A 6000-nucleotide genomic window follows, 5' to 3' on the forward strand; every position below is an offset into this window, starting at 1 on the left:
ACTTAATATTAATCTTTAGTCAAATCTGAGAATAGATTATCAAAACAAGTGGTTTCTGAATACTTAAAAAAGAATATAATAATCACTAGATGATAGCATGAATTCAAACAAATAATGCCAAATCCAATACATTTACATCTTGAAAGAGACTGATTACTACACTTCTTAGATGCAGGAAAGAAAAATAATAACTTGTGGTCACTGAGCTCCAACTATCTGTCAGACACTGTTCTAAACGCCTCATATGTGTTACTTCATCTAATCCTCTGCAACAACCTATTTTATAGTTGAAAAAACAGTCTTAGAAATTAAAGTACTTGCCCAAGATCACACAATTAGCAAAGCCAGGGGAAAAAAGTGTATTCTGGCCAAAACAGTATTCAAGATGGTTTTTTACGCTGTTTTTGCAAATAAGTTGTTTGAGTGTCAGTTGGGTATTAGTGTAGCTGGGTAAGTTTACTGGTCTATATCAACCTAGATGAAAGAAGTCTTTAGGGGATGTGCCCTGGAACTCTGTCCTTGGCCTACATTGATTTTGATTATTTATAAGATAAAGACACAGAAGACATGCTTATAAAATCCCCAGAGTGTACAATCCAGGAGAAACAAACTAAAATTAAAGTGAAATGTAACAAGGGTGAGTGTAAAGCTTTACATTTAGTTTCAAAAGTAAAAAGTGCAATGGAGAAGAAATGAAGTGCTCACTTAGAAGCTGTTCATAAGTGGAGTTAGCCACCTAAGAGTTTAACAAGGGCTGCTAATCGGTGACTAAAAGAACCAGTGCAAATCTAACTCCCTCGGACCCTGAGAACATATCAATGTCAGTCTGTAAACTCTGTTGCTAGTCAGCCTACATTACCATTGCATTCATTTCTACACTCCACATTTTTAAGAGCTATACTGATTAAAAATAATAAAAGCATGTATCCAGATAAGGGTTAAGACAATGTCGTGTGACAAATATATGCTTAACAAAGCTAAACAGAATAATGGTCTTCAAATATTTGAAAAGGTGTTAAGAGAATAATCGGCTTTACTCAGTATCACCACAGAGAAGTAAAATGAAGGTAACAGCAGTACTTGTTTACCTCACAGGACGTTATGAGGATAGAGCTACTGCATATAAAGTACCTTCAACAGGACCTGGTTTACAATGAAGTGCTCAGTAACTTCCAACAATTTTCATAGTAATTACATGAAAGAATTAATAATTAATAATAATTTATGCTAAACGCTGCAACTGAGATATGATACATCATGACATCCTTACAACAACCCGAGGGGATTTGTTTGACTCTGTTTTACAGAAAAGGAACCAGAGTTTCAGAGAAGTTGCTTGTTCACATCTAATATGAGATGGAACTCGGATTCAAACAAAAGTTTCCCTGACTCCAAAGCCCACGTTCTTTCTACTATTTCATTCCACCTCCAACAGCCTAACAACAGAACAGGTTTCCTCCTGAGATGAGCTACTTAACATATACAACTCGAGTAGTTTCAAAAGCTGAACAACTATCATAAAAAAGGTAATAAAATATCTATGAATAATACTGTATTCAGGTTAAATACTTCAAAATACAAGATGCTGCTGTGTTTCAGTAATAATTTATTTTCAATGGATGTCTTCCCACTAAATTTTCATTTTATTATACCTATTAATGTTAGCCAAATAACAGTAATAATACAATCAGCCAATCTGTCAGAACTATTGATAACTATTAATAAACTATGTTACACTTTGTATAAAAAATATTTTTTAAAGTTTCAGCATGAAAACAAATAGAAGAAACTAAATGAGCTGTCATATTACCTTCTGCCCACTCATCCCATCTGTCTTCTCTCTCCTTTTATTTTATGGAACCCTGATTTGCTCTGTAAGATGCAACAAGATGTAGGATGAAAAATATTAAGATTAATATCAAAAAAAATCTAATAACTATAATTTATTTTGTCTTTATGTTTCAATTAGGAAAACTGAGACAAGACAATTACTAATTTATAAACTGTATATCAATTAGATATGTTTGTTTCTAGCAGCTATGAGTTGGCAAGCATTTCTAGTATGTTTATTTGGAACATTTCAAATATTCTTTTGGGGAGTTATGTGTCACATATCCAATTCAAATGAGCTTATATATCCATCACCACTGTTGAATGGAATCAAAAGATGAAATATTAAAGGAATCTTGAGCCCACTCTGCCCTATTACTACAGACAAGGTAAAACAGGTCCATTACTTTATGGTAACATCACAAGTTGATCTACCTTTCTCTCTCACTCCCCTACCTCCCCCCTGCATGTACATATCTCATAATTTAGCAAAGCCTCGAATTAGAAGCTCAAATAGCAGCATTTCATTCAACATTTACTGAGTGCCTATTATCTGCCAGACTGTTACTAGAGACACTGTGGTTATATGGCAGTAACCAAAACAGACATGGCTACTGCTCTCTCTAGAACTTGCAGTGTGATGTGGGACACACATATTAAACAAGTACCATTCACATAAATAGCAAGTTAACTACAAAATAAAAAAAGCGATATGACAAAGTATACTTAAAGGACCTAATTTAAACCGGGGTCTCACGCGAGGTGACCTTAAGGAAGTGGTGCTTAAGCTAAGACCTAAAGGATAAGTAGGAGTCAGGGAAGGAGAGAGAGGAGGGAAGAGGATTCCAGGAAGACAAAACAAATCCAGTTCTTAAATACTTCAAAAGGAAGCTCATTATTTAGTATAGCCAGTGTCCTTTCTGTAATCAGTAAAGCCTAAAGAGGTAAAATGCTTTTCCTATCCCGAATAGCATAATATTTACCATGACTTCCTACCAGTCATGGGTTGTCCTGGTTCCACTGAGTTTTGTGTGCTAGGAATGCTAATGAATGGAGGGTCTTTTTTTTCCCTCCTGTTGACATGTACACGTATTCCTTTAGCACGTAAAAAAACACGTGGCCTTTTTCAGGGCAATCCTGATGACTGTCCTGTAGTCAACGTCTATGTTTTGCCTTGACACAGGCTTGACCTGGCTTAATAATCCCAGTGTTGTTTTTATATTGTATACTGCATTAACAATTCAAATAACTGTGTTCGGTTTTTTAAATCGTAGTCCGTAGCAATCCCGACATCTATTTATATATTTTCAAAAATATAACTACTATCTTAGGTTAATATAATACTTTTCCTAAGAGCTCAGCATTCAACTAAATTGTTTGCTGCTAAAATTCTGCTCATCTGGACCAGCGATATTTGAACCTCGGTCCTTCCACTCTCAGAGAGAGTACAGAGAGCACACCATGTCTGCTCTCTGCTCAGGCACTGAAAAGTTTATCCCATAATAAGATTACAGTCTGCCAATCTGGCCAATGCTGTATCAATCTATGCTGGGCTTGATGGACCTTCATCGCCTCTCTTTGCCCCAGTGGTATCTGAGAAATCTGACTGGCTAACAGCCAATGAGCAATTTCTCACACAATGTCACTGTAAACTAACCACACAAGTGGAGAAAACTTTTTTTCTGCACTAAAATTAAAATTAAAACATCTCCTAAGTATATCATCTCAAATTTTTCCACTGCTCCAAAGAGGCACACATACAAGTTCAATTTAAATTACATAATCGGAGACTCAAAAGTAGTACCAGCACAGAAGGCTGTGAACCATAAGATTATTACTAAACCAAATAAAAATCTGTACTAGCAAATAATTTCCCCATACAGCCAGTTCTGTAAAAGTAGTTTCTTTTAAAAATGAGCAATTAATTTCAATACGGTAATATTTTCATCAATTTTAGAAAGTCTTTTTAAAAGACGAGAAAATGTCCCTTAAAAGTGCATTTAAATGAGGTTTTTTCAATCCTAATGTAATTTTAAATTTTTAATGTCCAAAAGCTTGATTTATTAAAGCCTTTTTTGCATATGCCAGTGTTAAAAACAACCCACTGAGAGAAATTTCGATTTTAAAGAGGTCATCTGTTGAAACTGAAAGCTTATAAAATTTGGGTATCTAAAAGACTCACTACTATCTGAGATGCTTAAAAAAATTAGTCTCAAGATATGAAACAGTCAACATCTTGAATGTGAGTCATCCTAAAAAGTGAAATGCTATCCACCAAATTACAGAACTTAGTATGGAAACTGGCTTGTCAAATACTCCAAGCTTTTCTGATCAGGTCTACCACATCTATATTACCCGCTGAAGCAAAACCTAACATGAAGGCTTCTGTGACATGTTTAAAATACTTTTACTAAAACTTGAAACTTCTTTTTGGCTGAATTTTCATGCTTACTCTCAATTCAGATCCTAACAGGGGAGGAAGAAAAAGTTCTTCGATAAAATAAAACTCAGAAGTCCAGAGCTAGGTCAGGGAACTTTATGGATGTCCTCAGCAGCAAATCCAGAGGTATTCCCCGACCTCGACGCATTATAAGTTGGTAAGTAAACTTGATCTAAGCGAAATCACTGTCGCTCAAAATGTAGGAAAGAACTGCAACATTAAGTACAAAGTAGAAGCTGTGTCAGAGTAATACAATACAGCATTTTCTAGGGTACAGATTAAGGCATTTAAAAAGTTTTTGTTTCATTTGCGGCTACAGCTCATTAAAGCTGTGTAGTACAGACTAGTCGTTCAGGGTGTAACTTATCCTTCCTTATCAAAGATGACACCGATATCTTACTTCCTGTGGGGATGGGTGTGGTTGAAGAGACAGTTATGTCCAAGCCATCAATCTGTATATGGAAAAGTCTGCAGGTCTCACACACGCTTGTCGCTTGATTTATATTCGTGCCTGCAGTCGGCAAGGCCTATGCTGCGATGACTTCAAACAAAATATCCAACTGGCAATCGAGTAGTATGTGGTTATTGTTACTGCTCAAAGAAACAGTCGCACTCCTCAGCGTTTCATCTCAAGAAAAACCTCCCGGGGGTAAGAACAACTCAGAGCAAGGCTGCAACTTGCAAAACTCTAAGCACAGTCAGGAAACTGGGGTGGGGGCTCACACGTTTTCTAAGCACCATTTACTCACTCCTTTGAGACGGCTACAAGACGAAGTGATGAAATGAAAAGAAAAAAAGGCTCATCCCGGATTCGGCAGCTTGACTGTGGCCCGTCTGGCGTCGGGAGCCAGCTGGAGGCACCCCGAAAGAGCCGGCTCCCGAAGCGGTCGCGGGCGGTGGTCGCCCGCGGAGCGCGGACCCAAGTTGGCCTCCGCGCCCACGCCGGAACTTGCCCCGTCAGGCGGCCGCGCGGGCGCCCCCGCTCGCCGCGGCGCCCCCCGCCAGCTCCTCCAGCCGCGCGCTCCGCCAACTTCCCGCCCAGCGCCGGCGGTCGCCGCCCAGCCCCGCGCGGGGCCCGAGTCCCGAGTCCCGCCGCCGCCGCCGCCGCCGCCGCGTGCGGGAGGGTGGGGGAAGGGCCGCCGCCGCCTCACCCGACGGGCCGCGAGAACAAAGCAGCGGCCGCGGCGGCGCTAACTTTTTCGGTGTCTGATCCGCGCTCCCTGAGGCGACTACTTACAGAGGCGAGCTCCGCCGGTCGTGAGAAACTCCGCAGCCGCCAGCGTCTGGATCCCAGACGAGGCGCCAGCGAGGCTTCACGCGCCTCGCAGGATCCCGCCCGCCGCTGGCGCCCCTTCCTCCCTCCCTCCTCCCCGTCCCGTCCTGAGGCCCGGGGGAGGGGGGGCCGGGGCGTGCGGGGCGGGGGCGCGCGGCCGGCGCGGGGCCTGCCGGGAGCTGTAGTTTCCGGGCGGGCCCGAGCGGGTGGTAGCGGCGCGGGGATGTCACTGTGCCTTTGCACCGTGCAGGGGCAGCGGGAGCTCTGCGCCCTCGGACGTCCCTGTGTCTCCGTGGGCGCGGGGGAGCGGGGCGCGACCGTGTATTTAAACCAGTTACACATGGTACTTGAGCCCCATCATTGCCTTTTTCTCTTTTCTCGTCCGCTCTGACAGACGCCACGGTGGCAAGGAACCAAGAGGTGACAACTTGAACGGGGGACTTGGAAGGGGTCCACA

The 6000-nt window shown here is 41.9% G+C and overlaps 1 protein-coding gene across 5 annotated transcripts in view; it reads right to left on the reverse strand.

Moving 5' to 3' along the window:
* PRKD3 (protein kinase D3) overlaps window positions 1-5662 on the reverse strand; it is an 85725-nt gene extending 80063 nt beyond the window's left edge. For 3 of the 5 annotated variants that reach the window (XR_013441649.1, XR_013441648.1, XM_036070403.2), the window contains exon 1: window positions 5508-5662. The gene's annotated coding sequence lies outside the window, so the exon portion shown is untranslated. Of the gene's footprint in view, window positions 1-1810; window positions 1873-5019; window positions 5176-5507 lie in introns of those variants that run through there. The other 2 variants (XM_036070404.2, XM_078056187.1) reach the window with 2 other exon arrangements.
* Between the last annotated feature and the right edge of the window lie 338 nt (window positions 5663-6000).

The sequence above is a fragment of the Halichoerus grypus genome, chromosome 10, assembly GCF_964656455.1.
Source record: "Halichoerus grypus chromosome 10, mHalGry1.hap1.1, whole genome shotgun sequence".
NCBI classification, from domain to species: Eukaryota; Metazoa; Chordata; class Mammalia; order Carnivora; family Phocidae; genus Halichoerus; species Halichoerus grypus.